This window comes from Mustelus asterias, chromosome 10, assembly GCF_964213995.1.
Source record: "Mustelus asterias chromosome 10, sMusAst1.hap1.1, whole genome shotgun sequence".
NCBI classification, from domain to species: Eukaryota; Metazoa; Chordata; class Chondrichthyes; order Carcharhiniformes; family Triakidae; genus Mustelus; species Mustelus asterias.
Window position 1 is genome coordinate 127,985,531 of NC_135810.1, and position 14,873 is coordinate 128,000,403.

A 14,873-nucleotide genomic window follows, 5' to 3' on the forward strand; every position below is an offset into this window, starting at 1 on the left:
CTCAAGTAAGGAGACCAAAACTGTACACAGTACTCCAGGTGTGGCCTCACCAGCACCTTATACAGCTGCAACATAACCTTGCTGTTTTTAAACTCCATCCCTCTAGCAATGAAGGACAAAATTCCATTTGCTTTCTTAATTACCTGCTGCACCTGCAAACCAACTCCTTGAGATCCCTGCACAAGGACACCCAGGTCCCTCTGCTCAGCAGCAAGCTGCAATTTTTTACCATTTAAATAATAGTCCATTTGGACTACCAAAATGGATGACCTCACATTTACCAAAATTATACTCCATCTGCCAGACCCTCGTCCACACACTTAGACTATCGATATCCATAGAACCATAGAAAATTACAGCTCAGAAACAGGCTTTTAGGCCCTTCTTGTCTGTGCCAAACCATTTTTTGCCTAGTCCCACTGACCTGCACTTGGACCATATCCCTCCACACCCCTCTCATCCATGAACCCGTCCAAGTTTTTCTTAAATGTTAAAAGTGACCCCGCATTTATCCGGCAGCTCATTCCACACTCCCACCACTCTCTGCGTGAAGAAGCCCCCCCAATATTCCCTTTAAACTTTTCTCCTTTCACCCTTAACCCATGCCCTCTGGTTTTTTTCTCCCCGAGCCTCAGTGGAAAAAGCCTGCTTGCATTCACTCTATCTATACCCATCAAAATCTTATACACCTCTATCAAATCTCCCCTCAATCTTCTACGCTCCAGGGAATAAAGTCCCAACCTATTCAATCTCTCTCTGTAACTCAGCTTCTCAAGTCCCGGCAACATCCTTGTGAACCTTCTCTGCACTCTTTCAACCTTATTTACATTCTTCCTGTAACTAAGTGACCAAAACTGTACACAATACTCTAAATTCGGCCTCACCAATGCCTTATAAAACCTTACCATAATACTCCAACTTTTATACTCGATACTCCGATTTATAAAGGCCAATGTACCAAAGGCACTCTTTACGACCCTATCCACCTGTGACGTCACTTTTAGGGAATTCTGTACCTGTATTCCCAGATCCCTCTGTTCAACTGCACTCTTCAGAGTTCGACCATTTACCCTGTACGTTCTACTTTGGTTTGTCCTTCCAAAGTGCAATATCTCACACTTGTCTGTGTTAAATTCCATTTGCCATTTTTCAGCCCATTTTTCTAGTTGGTCCAAATCCCTCTGCAAGCTTTGAAAACCTTCCTCACAGTCCACTACACCTCCAATCTTTGTATCATCAGTAAATTTGCTGATCCAATTGACCACATTATCATCCAGGCTTTTTCCGCTGAGGCTAGGGGAGAAAAAAACCAGAGGGCATGGGTTAAGGGTGAAAGGAGAAAAGTTTAAAGGGAATATTAGGGGGGGCTTCTTCACGCAGAGAGTGGTGGGAGTGTGGAATGAGCTGGCGGATAAAGTGGTAAATGCGGGGTCACTTTTAACATTTAAGAAAAACTTGGACGGGTTCATGGATGAGAGGGGTGTGGAAGGATATGGTCCAAGTGCAGGTCAGTGGGACTAGGCATAAAATGGTTCGGCACAGACAAGAAGGGCCAAAAGGCCTGTTTCTGAGCTGTAATTTTCTATGGTTCTATGGTTCTAAGGACAAGAGTGGCCCTCGGGTGAGGGTGTTTAATTGGGCGAGGGCCAATGACATCCAAATCAGACAGGAACTGGGGAATGTGGATTGGGAGCAGCTATTTGAGGGCAAATCCACGTCTGCATGTGGGAAGCTTTTAAAGGCCAGTTGATTGAAGTCCAGGACATGCATGTCCCCGCAAAATGAAGGATAGAAATGGCAGGATTCAGGAACCATGGATGAGAAGGGAAATTGTAAGCTTAGTCAAAAGGAAAAAGAAAGTTTATGATCGGTCCAGGCAACTAAAAACTGACAAAGTCCTTGAGGAGTACAGTGAAAGTAGGAAAAAACTTAAACATACAATTAGGAGGGCTAAAAGGGGCCATGAAATGTCTTTAGCAAACAGGTCAAGGAGAATCCCAAGGCTTTTTATGCATATATTAGGAGCAAGAGGGTAGCAAGCGAAAGAGTACGCCCTCTCAAGGACAATGGAGGGAATTTATGCGTGGAGCCACAGGAAGGGGTGAGATCCTCAATCAGTACTTTGTAACGGTATTCACTCAGGAGAAGGACATGATTAATGTTGAGGGCAGGGATAGGTGTGTGAACGCTCTAGAGAAGATCAATATATCAGAAGAGGGAGTGTTGATTAACCTAAATTGCATTAATGTGGACAAGTCCCCAGGGCCGGATGGAATCTATCCCAGGTTACTGTGGGGGAAAAGGGGAGAAATAGCCGGGGCCTTAACAGATACCTTCACATCCTCTTTGACCACAGGTGAGATTCCAGAGGACTGGAGAATAGCCAATGTTCCCTTGTTTCAGGAAGGAAGCGGGGATAATCCTGGAAATTATCGGCCAGTTAGCCTGATGTCTGTGGTGGAGAAGCTTTTGGAGAAGATGTTGAGGGACAGGATATATACACATTTGGAGGAAAATCGACTGGTTAGTGACAGGCAGCATGGTTTTGTACGGGGAAGGTCATGTCTCACCAACTTCATTGGGTTTTTTGAAGAGGTGACAAAGATGATTGATGAGGGAAGGGCTGTGAATTTAGTTTATATGGACTTTAGTAAGGCATTTGACAAGGTTTCACATGGCAGACTGGTACAAATACTAAAATCACATGGAATTTGAGGTGGGCTGGCTGGATGGATACAGAACTGGCTTGGTTATAGAACGTGATATGGAGATGCCGGCGTTGGACTGGGGTAAGCATAGTAAGAAGTCTCACAACACCAGGTTAAAGTCCGACAGGTTTATTTGGTCGGACAAGCTTTCGGAGTATCGCTCCTTCTTCAGGTGAGTGAAGAGTTGTGTTCACAAACAGGGCATATACAGACACAAACTCAATTTACAAGATAATGGTTGGAATGCGAGTCTTTACAGGTAATCAAGTTTTAAAGGTACAGACAATGTGAGTGGAGAGATGTTTAAGCACAGGCTAAAGAGGTGTGTATTGTCTCCAGGCAGGACAGTTAGTGAGATTTTGCAAGCCCAGGCAAGTCGTGGGGGTTACAGATAGTGTTACATGAACCCAAGATCCTGGTTGAAGCCGTCCTCATGTGTGCAGAACTTGGCTATCAGCGATTCTGTGTTGTCGTGTGTCATGAAGGCTGCCTTGGAGAACGCTTACCCGAAGATCAGAGGCTGAATGCCTGTGACCGCTGAAGTGTTCCCCGACAGGAAGAGAACACTCCTGCCTGGTGATTGTCGAGCGGTGTTCATTCATCTGTTGTCGTAGCGTCTGCATGGTCTCCCCAATGTACCATGCCTCAGGCCATCCTTTCCTGCAGTGTATCAGTTAGACAACATTGGCCGAGTCGCAAGAGTATGTACCGTGTACCTGGTGGATGGTGTTCTCACGTGAGATGATGGAATCCGTGTCGATGATCCGGCACGTTTTGCAGAGATTGCTGTGGCAGGGTTGTGTGGTGTCATGGTCACTGTTCTCCTGAAGGATGGGTAGTTTGCTGCGGACAATGGTCTGTTTGAGGTTGTGCGGTTGTTTGAAGGCAAGAAGAGGGGCTGTGGGGATGACCTTGGCAAGATGTTCGTCTTCGTCGATGACATGTTGAAGGCTCCAGAGAAGATGTCGTAGCTTTTCTGCTCTGGGGAAGTACTGGACGACGAAGGGTAATCTGTCCGCCATGTCCCGTGTTTGTCTTCTGAGGAGGTCGGTGCGATTTTTTGCTGTGGCGCGTCGGAACTGATGACCGATGAGTCGAGTGCCATATCCTGTTCTTATGAGGGCATCTTTCAGTGTCTGGAGGCACCTGTTGTGATCCTCCTCATCCGAGCAGATCCTGTGTATACGGAGGGCTTGTCCGTAGGGGGTCTTCTTTGAAGTGTTGAGGGTGGAAGCTGGAGAAGTGGAACATCGTGAGGTTATCCGTGGGATTGCGATACAAAGAACAAAGAACAATACAGCATAGGAACAGGCCCTTCGGCCCTCCAAGCCTGCGCCGCTCATGTGCCCAACTGGAAAATTCGTTTGTATCCCTCTATTCCCAGTCTGTTCATGTGGTTATCTAGATAAGTCTTAAACGATCCCAGCGTGTCTGCCTCAATCACCTTGCTTGGCAGTGCATTCCAGGCCCCCACCACCCTCTGTGTAAAATACGTCCCCCTGACATCTATGTTGAACATTGCCCCCCTCACCTTGAACCCGTGACCCCTTGTGTTCGTCACCTCCGACCTGGGAAAAAGCTTCCCACTGTTCACCCTATCTATGCCCTTCATAATTTTATACACCTCTATTAGGTCGCCCCTCATCCTCCGTCTTTCCAGGGAGAACATCCCCAGTTTACCCAATCTCTCCTCATAGCTAAGACCCTCCATACCAGGCAACGTCCTGGTAAACCTTTTCTGTACTCTCTTCAAAGCCTCCACATCCTTCTGGTAGTGAGGTGACCAGAACTGGACGCAGTATTCCAAATGTGGCCTAACCAACGTTCTATACAGCTGCAACATCATATGCCAACTTTTATACTCTATGCCCCATCCAATAAAGGCAAGCATGCCATATGCCTTCTTCACCACCCTCTCCACCTGTGCTGCCACCTTTAAGGTTCTGTGGACTTGTACACCCAGGTCCCTCTATGTGTCTATACTCCTGATGGTTCTGCCATTTATTGTATAGCTCCCCCTGACATTAGATCTACCGAAATGCATCACTTCGCATTTATCTGGATTAAATTCTGCCATTTCCCCGCCCAATGTTCCAGCCTATCTATATCCTGCTGTATTCTCTGACAATGTTCATCACTATCCGCAACTCCAGCAATCTTTGTGTCGTCCGCAAACTTACTGATCACACCAGCCACATCTTCCTCCAAATCATTTATATGTATCACAAACAGCAGAGGTCCCAGTACAGTCCCAGCAGATTATGGATATGTGTGGGGGTCACAGGGTAGTTGTCATGGGGGACTTTAACTTTCCAAATATTGATTGGAACCTTTGTCGGTCAAATAGTTCGGATGGGGCAGTTTTTGTGCAGTGTGTGCAGGAGGGTTTCCTGACACAATATGTGGATAGGCTGACAAGAGGTGAGGCCACATTGGATTTGGTACTGGGAAATGAACCGGGCCAAGTGTTAGATTTGGTTGTGGGAGAGCACTTTGGAGATAGTGACCACAATTCGGTGTCTTTTGTTATTGCAATGGAGAGGGATAGGGCCGTACGGCAGGGCAAGGTTTACAATTGGGAGAGAGGTAATTATGATGCGATTAGGCAAGAATTAGGGGGCATAAGTTGGGAACAGAAACTGTCAGAGAAAGGAACTAATGAAAAGTGGAACTTTTTCAAGGAACAAATACTGGATGTCCTTGATAGGTATGTCACTGTCAGGCAGGGAGGAAATGGCCGAGTGAGGGAACCATGGTTCACGAAAGAGGTGGAATGTCTTGTGAAAAGGAAGAGGGAAGCTTATGTAGGGATGAGGAAACAAGATTCAGATGGCTCGATTGAGGGTTACAAGTTAGCAAGGAATGAGCTGAAAAAGGGGCTTAGGAGAGCTAGGAGGGGACACGAGAAGTCCTTGGCGGGTCGGATCAAGGAAAACCCCAAGGCTTTTTACTCTTATGTGAGGAATAAAAGAATGACCAGGGTGAGGTTAGGGCTGGTCAAGGACGGTAGTGGGAACTTGTGTATGGAGTCAGTAAAGATAGGCGAGGTGATGAATGAATACTTTTCTTCAGTGTTCACCAAGGAGAGGGGCCATGTTTTTGAGGAAGAGAAGGTGTTACAGGCTAATAGGCTGGAGGAAATAGATGTTCGGAGGGAGGATGTCCTGGCAGTTTTGAATAAACTGAAGGTCGATAAGTCCCCTGGGCCTGATGAAATGTATCCTAGGATTCTTTGGGAGGCAAGGGATGAGATTGCAGAGCCTTTGGCTTTGATCTTTGGGTCCTCGCTGTCCACGGGGATGGTGCCAGAGGACTGGAGAATGGCGAATGTTGTTCCTCTGTTTAAGAAAGGGAATAGAAATGACCCTGGTAATTATAGACCGGTTAGTCTTACTTCGGTGGTTGGTAAATTGATGGAAAAGGTCCTGAGAGATGGGATTTACGACCATTTAGAAAGATACGGATTAATCCAGGATAGTCAGCACGGATTCGTGAAGGGCAAGTCGTGCCTCACAAATTTGATTGAATTTTTTGAGGAGGTAACTAAGTGTGTTGATGAAGGTAGGGCAGTTGATGACATATACATGGATTTTAGTAAGGCGTTTGATAAGGTCCCCCATGGTCGGCTTATGATGAAAGTGAGGAGGTGTGGGATAGAGGGAAAGTTGGCCGATTGGATAGGTAACTGGCTGTCTGATCGAAGACAGAGGGGTGGTGGATGGAAAATTTTCAGATTGGAGGCAGGTTGCTAGCGGAGTGCCGCAGGGAACAGTGCTTGGTCCTCTGCGCTTTGCGATTTTTATTAATGACTTAGAGGAGGGGGCTGAAGGGTGGATCAGTAAATTTGCTGATGACACCAAGATTGGTGGAGTCGTGGATGAGGTGGAGGGCTGTTGTGGGCTGCAAAGAGACATAGATAGGATGCAATGCTGGGCTGAAAAATGGCAGATGGAGTTTAACCCTGATAAATGTGAGGTGATTCATTTTGGTAGGACAAATTTAAATGTGGATTACAGGGTCAAAGGTAGGGTTCTGAAGACTGTGGAGGAACAGAGAGATCTTGGGGTCCATATCCACAGATCTCTAAAGGTTGCCACTCAAGTGGATAGAGCTGTGAGGAAGGCCTATAGTGTGTTAGCTTTTATTAACAGGGGGTTGGAGTTTAAGAGCCATGGGGTTATGCTGCAACTGTACAGGACCTTGGTGAGACCACATTTGGAATATTGTGTGCAGTTCTGGTCACCTCACTATAAGAAGGATGTGGAAGCGCTGGAAAGAGTGCAGAGGAGATTTACCAGGATGCTGCCTGGTTTGGAGGGTAGGTCTTATGAGGAAAGGTTGAGGGAGCTAGGGCTGTTCTCTCTGGAGCGGAGGAGGCTGAGGGGAGACTTAATCGAGGTTTATAAAATGATGAAGGGGATAGATAGAGTGAACGTTCAAAGACTATTTCCTCGGGTGGATGGAGCTATTACAAGGGGGCATAACTATAGGGTTCGTGGTGGGAGATACAGGAAGGATATCAGAGGTAGGTTCTTTACGCAGAGAGTGGTTGGGGTGTGGAATGGACTGCCTGCAGTGATAGTGGAGTCAGACACTTTAGGAACATTTAAGCAGTTGTTGGATAGGCACATGGAGCACACCAGGATGATAGGGAGTGGGATAGCTTGATCTTGGTTTCAGATAAAGCTCGGCCCCAAATCGTGGGCCGAAGGGTCTGTTCTGTGCTGTACTGTTCTATGTTCTATGTTCTACAGAGCCCTGCGGAACTCTACTAGTCACAGACCTCCAACTGGAAAAAGACCCCTCCACTGTTACCCTCTGTCTTCTATGGCTAACACAGTAAGAGTTTTAACAACACCAGGTTAAAGTCCAACAGGTTTATTTTGTAGCAAATACCATTAGCTTTCGGAGCGCTGCTCCTTCGTCAGATGGAGTGGAAATGGATTGGAAATGCACATTTCCACTCCATCTGACGAAGGAGCAGCGCTCCGAAAGCTAATGGTATTTGCTACCAAATAAACAAAGAACAACAAAGAACAAAGAACAATACAGCACAGGAACAGGCCCTTCGGCCCTCCAAGCCCGCGCCGCTCCCTGCTCCAAACTGGACCATTCTTTTGTATCCCTCCATTCCCACTCCGTTCATGTGGCTATCTAGATAAGTTTTAAACGTCCCCAGTGTGTCCGCCTCCACCACCTGTTGGACTTTAACCTGGTGTGGTTAAAACTCTTACTGTGTTCACCCCAGTCCAACGCCGGCATCTCCACATCATGACTTCTATGGCGAAGCCAGTTCTCCACCCATCTAGCTAGCTCACCTTTTATCCCGTGAGATTTAACCTTTTGCACCAGACTGCCATGAGGGACCTTGTCAAACACTTGACTAAAATCCATATAGATGACATCCACGGCCCTTCCCTCATCAATCGTTTTTGTCACCTCCTCAAAAAACTCAACCAAATTTGTGAGGCACGACTCCCTCGGACAAAACCATGCTGTCTATCACTAATGAGATTATTCAGTTCTAAATGCGCATGTATCAAATCTCTATTAATCTTCTCCAACAATTTCCCTACCACGGACGTCAAGCTCACCAGCCTATAATTACCCGGGTTATCGTTGCTACTCTTCTTAAATAACGGGACCACATTTGCTATCCTCCAATCCTCTGGGACCTCACCTGTGTCCAGTGAAGAGACAAAGATTTCTGTTAGAGGCCCAGCAATTTCATCTCTTGCCTCCCTGAGGAGTCTAGGATAGATGCCATCTGGCCCTGAGGATTTGTCTGTCTTAATGTTTCCTAAAAAACCTAACACTTCCTCTCTTGTAATTGAGATTTTTTCTAACGGGTCAACACATCTCTCTGAGATACTACCAGTCAACATGTCCCTCTCCTTTGTGAATACTGATGCAAAGTATTCATAGAAACATAGAAAAACTACAGCACAAAACAGGCTCTTCGGCCCCACAAGTTGTGTATTCATTTAGGATCTCTCCTACTTCCTTTGGTTCTAAGCATAATTCCCCTCCTTTGTCCCTGAGAGGTCCTATTCTTCCCCTAACAACCGTCTTGTTCCTAATGTATGTATAAAATGCCTTAGGATTCTCCTTAATCCTGTCTGCCAAGGGCATTTCGTGACCCCTTTTTGCCCTTCTAACTCCCTGTTTGCCCTCCTAACTCCCTCATTGATACAGTGAAGTGCTGAGGTGACTGTCCTTGATGGAGATGCGTGTGTCTAAGAATGCAACTGATTCCGGAGAGTAGTCCATGGTGAGTCTGATGGTGAGATGGAACTTGTTGATGTCATCATATAGTTGTTTCAGTGATTGTTCACCATGAGTCCAAAGGAAGAAAATGTCATCAATGTATCTAGTGTATAGCTTCAGTTGAAGGTCCTGTGCGGTGAAGAGGTCTTATTTGAACCTGTGCATGAAGATGTTGGCATATTGCGATGCGAATTTGGTCCCCATGGCTGTTCCGTGTGTCTGGATGAAGAACTGGTTGTTGAAGGTGAAGACTTTGTGGTCCAGGGTAGAATTGCACCTGGAGATTGGCAGTTGTCGGCGTTGAGTACTGAAGCAGTATCAGCAATGCCGTCGTCGTAGGGGATGCTGGTGTAGAGTGCTGAGACATCCATTGTGACGAGGAGTGCACTTGGTTCAACTGCTCCATGTGTGCTGAGTTTCTGTAGGAAGTCCGTAGTGTCGCGACAGAAGCTGGAGGTTCTTTGTACAATGGGTTTCAGGATGCCCTCGACATAGCCGATTATAGAAGACAGAGAGTAGCGGTGAAAGGATGTTTTTCAGAATTGAGATCTGTAGCTAGTGGTATTCTGCAAAGATCAGTGCTGGGACCTCTGTTGTTTGCAGTATATGTAAATGATCAGGAAGAAAATGTGGGGGTTTCATTAATAATTTTACGGATGACATGAAGATTGATGGACTTGCCAATAGTGCCGAGGATTGCCAGAGGATACAACAGGATATTGATAGATTGGAGACTTGGGCGCAGAAATGGCAGATGGAGTTTAATCCGGACAAATGCGAGGTGATGCATTTTGGAGGATCAAATTTAGGTGCAAATTATACTGTAAATGGCAGAACCCTTAGGAACATTAACATACAGAGGGATCTGGACGTGCAGGTCCACAGTTCCCTAAAAGTGGCAACACAGGTGGCCAAGGTGATTAATAAGGCATATGGCGTGCTTGCTTTCATTGGCCAGGCATTGAGTACAAGAGTTGGCAAATCATGTTGTATTTGCAAATTTGCAAATGATACATAGAAACAAAGAAACTGGAATCAGGAGTAGGCCATTCAGCCCTTCGAGCCTGCTCCACCATTCATTTTGATCATGGCTGATCATCAAATTCAATATCCTGATCCCTTCTTCCCCCCATATCCCTTGATCCCTTTAGCCCCAAGAGCGAAATCTAATTTCTTCTTGAAATCAGACAACGGTGTGGCCTCAACTACTTTCTGTGGTAGTGAATTCCACACACAGTGTGTGTGGGCATCTGCATGGCAGATGCAGTATAATGTGGATAAATGTGAGGTTATCCACTTTGGTAGCAATAATAGGAAGACAGATTATTACTTGAATGAGTGTAAATTGAGAGAGTTGGATACTCAGCGAGACCTTGGAGTCCTCGTGCATCAGTCGCTGAAAGTAAGCGCACAGGTACAGCAGGCAGTAAAGAAGGAAAATAGTACATTGGCCTTCATTGCGAGAGGATTTGAGTTTAGGGATAGGGATGCTTTGCTGCAATTGTATAGGGCGGTTGGTGAGGCCACACCTGGAGTATTGTGTGCAGTTTTGTTGTCCTTATCTGAGGAAGGATGTCCTTGCTATAGAGGGAGTACAGCAAAGATTTACCAGGTTGATTCCTGGGATGGCAGGTCTGTCAGATGAGGAGAGACTAAGTCGGTAAGGCGGCATGGTAGCAGAGTGGTTAGCACTGCTGCTTCACAGCTCCAGGGAACTGGGTTCAATTCCCGGCTTAGGTCACTGTCTGTGCGGAGTTTGCACATTCTCCTCGTGTCTGCGTGGGTTTCCTCTGGGTGCTCCGGTTTCCTCCCACAGTCCAAAGATGTGCGGGTTAGGTTGATTGGCCATGCTAAATTGCCCCTTAGTGTCATGAGATGCGTAGGTTAGTGGGATTAGCGGGTAAATGTGTAGTGATATGGGGGTAGGGCCTGAGTGGGATTGTGGTCGGTGCAGACTCGATGGGCCAGATGGCCTCTTTCTGCACTGTAGGGTTTCTATGATTCTATGACACTATATTCATTGGAGTTTAGTAGAATGAGAGGGGATCTCATAGAAACTTATAAAAATCTAACAAGGTTAGACAGGGTAGATTCTGAAAGAATGTTCCCAATGGTGAGGGAGTCCAGAACTCGGGGGTCATAGTTTGAGAATAGGGGGGAAACCTTTTAGAACTGAGGTGAGGAGCAATTTTTTCACCCACTACCACAGAATGTAATGAGGCCAAAACGTTGTCTGATTTCAAGAAGAAATTAGATATAGCTCTCAGGGTTAAAGGGATCAAGAGATATAGGGGGTAGGGGGAATCAAAGCCCATCAACACCTTTACTTTCTCAGAAGTCTAAAGAAATTTGGCATGTCAGCTATGACTCTCACCAACTTTTACAGATGTATCATCGAAAGCATTCTTTCTGGTTGTATCACAGCTTAGTATGGCTCCTGCTCTGTCCAAGAACGAAAGGAACTACAAAAGGTCGTGAATGTAGCCCAATCCATCACGCAAATCAGCCTCCCATCCATTGACTCTGTCTACACTTTCTGCTGCCTCGGCAAAGCAGCCAGCATAATTAAGGACCTCACGCACCCCGGATATTCTCTCTCCCACCTTTTTCCGTCGGGAAAAAGATGCAAAAGTCTGAGGTCATGTACCAACTGACACAAGAACAGCTTCTTCCCTGCTGCTGTCAGACTTTTGAATGGACTTACCTCGCATTAAGTTGACCTTTCTCTACACCCTAGCTATGACTGTAACACTACATTCTGCACTCTCTCCTTTCCTTCTCTATGCACACTATGCTTTGTCTGTATAGCACGCATGAAACAATACTTTTCACTGTATACTGATACATGTGACAATAATAAATCAAATCAAGTCAAATCATATCAGGATATTGAATTCGATGATCAGCCATGATCAAAATGAATGGTGGAGCAGGCTCAAAGGGCCGAATGGCCTACTCCTGCTTCTAGTTTCTATGCCACATTCAATCAAATGCTGTTTGAAGTCAAGGGCAGTCACTCTCACCTCACCTCTGGAGTTCAGCTCTTTAGTCCATGTTTAGACCAAGGTTGTAATGAGGTCAGGAGCTGAGTGACCCTGGCCGAACACAAACTGAGCGTCACTGAGCAGGTTATTTCTGATTCAGTGCCACCTGATAGCACTCCCTTCCATCATTTTGCTGATGATCAAAAGTAGACTGATTGGGCGATAATTGGCCGGGTTGGATTGGTAGTGGAAGCAGATACGGTCATGACTTTTAAGGGGCATCTGGACAAATGCATGAATAGGATGGGAATAGAGGGATACGGTCCCCAGAAGAGTAGGGGGTTTTAGTTCAGACGGGCAGCATGGTCAGTGCAGGCTTGGAGGGCCAAAGGGCCTGTTCCTGTGCTGTAATTTTCTTTGTTCTTTGTACTATTGCCGGAATGTTATCAGGGCCCATTGCCTTTGCAGAATCCAGTGACTCCAGCCATTTCTTGATATCAGGTGGAGTGAATCGAATTGGTTGGAGACTGGAGTCTGAGATGCTGGGAACCACTGGAGGAGGTCGAGATGGATCATCCACTCGGCATTTCTGGCTGAAGATTGCCGTGAATATTTCAGCCTTATCTTTTGTACTGATGTGCTGGACTCCTCCATCATTGAAGATGGGGACATTTGTGGAGCTCCTCTTCCAGTAAGTTGTTTAATTGTCCATCACCATTCATGGCTGGATGTGGCAGGACTGCAGAGCTTAGCTCTTGCTGCTTATATTGTCTGACCCACAAGTAGTCCTGTGTTGTAACTTCACCAGGTTGATGCCTTACTTTTAGGAATGTCAGGTGATGCCCCTGGCATGCCCTCCCACACTCTTCTTCAACCAGAGTTTATCATCCTGCTTCAGTTTTTGGGGTCTCAGTGTAGAAAAGGTTGGGAAGGCCTGGGGGGTGGGAGGGGGGCGAGGGAGGTCCAGCAGTCACACACCTTAAGGAGAGAGGGATTGGCTAATGTTGGAAGGGGGCTTCTGGTGGAGTCTACTGCACTTACATACCCCACCCCACCTCTGTGACCCCCGATTCTGGATGATAAACAGCCCTAAGATGGCCTATAAATGACCAATAAAGGTCTAAGTTGGGCAAGGACAAGTGACCCATCTGAGGCCTTGTCTGCCCTGGCGTGAAAGCATGTTCCTTTCATATTCCCTCCACTCCTTAAAACCTGTCAATGGGGGAGTCTGAAATTCAGACTTTTGTTTCCTCTGCATTCCAATCACGCTGACTAATTTTCTGTCTTCCATTTCCAACTTTCCTTCTTTCTTTTCTGAATGTATTCTTCTGTTCTCATGTCCTGCCAAGCTAGTTCAAAGCCTCCCTAACAACACGAGAAACCAGCACCCCCCCCCCCCCCCCACCCCCACATCCTACAAGGATATTGTTCGCAGTTGATCATTTGGTTTTTTAAGGCTGTTTCTTCGATGCTCCTGTTCTGTCATGTTTGGGGTTTCTATGTGTTTGTGTGTTTGAGGTGTCTTTGATTCTTTACTCGGCAGCTGATCAATACTATTCTCACATTTTGCTACATTTCAGGTGTTATACTGTGACAAGGCCAGTTAATTTCTCACTCCAGCTTTATCTATGACAAATAACACATATGTCCTTTGGAGCTCTTAGCTGGAAAGGTTGATTTTGGCCATGTTCAATGCCTTAAACGCTTGCTCTGGGTTCACCAGAAGTGCTATGTCTGGTTTTTAGTTTTTGCTTTCTCCTAGTGTTACATTACCATCTGCTGGTGATACTGGGTGTTGACAGGTTTTTAAAAGATGTTTTTCAGGCATATAGCGAGGCGAGCAGGTGAGTCAGCAAATTGGTTTCGGGACAGAATACGGTGGTTGTATATAATTTACCTGCCGAGGGTCATAGAGATTTACAGCATGGAAACAGACCCTTCAGCCCAACTTGCCCATGCCACCCCTTTTTTTAAACCCCTAAGCTTATCCCAATTGCCCGCATTTGGCCCATATCCCTCTATACCCATCATACCCATGTAACTGTCTAAATGCTTTTTAAAAGACAAAATTGTACCCGCCTCTACTACTACCCCTGGCAGCTTGTTTTAGACACTCACCACCCTCTGTGTGAAAGAATTGCCCCTCTGGATACTTTTGTATCTCTCTCCTCTCACCTTAACCCGTTGTTTAAGAAGGGTAGCAGGGATAACCCAGGAAATTATAGGTCGGTGAGCTTGACGTCCGTGGTAGGGAAGTTGTTGGAGAGGATTCTTAGAGACAGGATGTATGTGCATTTAGAACGGAACAATCTCATTAGTGACAGACAGCATGGTTTTGTAAGAGGGAGGTCGTGCCTTACAAATTTGGTGGAGTTTTTTGAGGAAGTGACAAAAATGGTTGATGAAGGAAGGGCCGTGGATGTCGTCTATATGGATTTCAGTAAGGCATTTGACAAAGTCCCACATGGCAGGTTGGTTAAGAAGGTTAAGGCTCATGGGATACAAGGAGAAGTGGCTAGATGGGTGGAGAACTGGCTTGGCCATAGGAGACAGAGGGTAGTGGTCGAAGGGTCTTTTTCCGGCTGGAGGTCTGTGACCAGTGGTGTTCCGCAGGGCTCTGTACTGGGACCTCTGCTATTTGTGATATATATAAATGATTTGGAAGAAGGTGTAACTGGTGTAATCAGCAAGTTTGCGGATGACACGAAGATGGCTGGACTTGCGGATAGCGAAGAGCATTGTCGGGCAATACAGCAGGATATAGATAGGCTAGAAAATTGGGCGGAGAGGTGGCAGATGGAGTTTGATCCGGATAAATGCGAAGTGATGCATTTTGGAAGAAATAATGTAGGGAGGAGTTATACAATAAATGGCAGAGTCATCAGGAGTATAGAAACACAGAGGGACCTAGGTG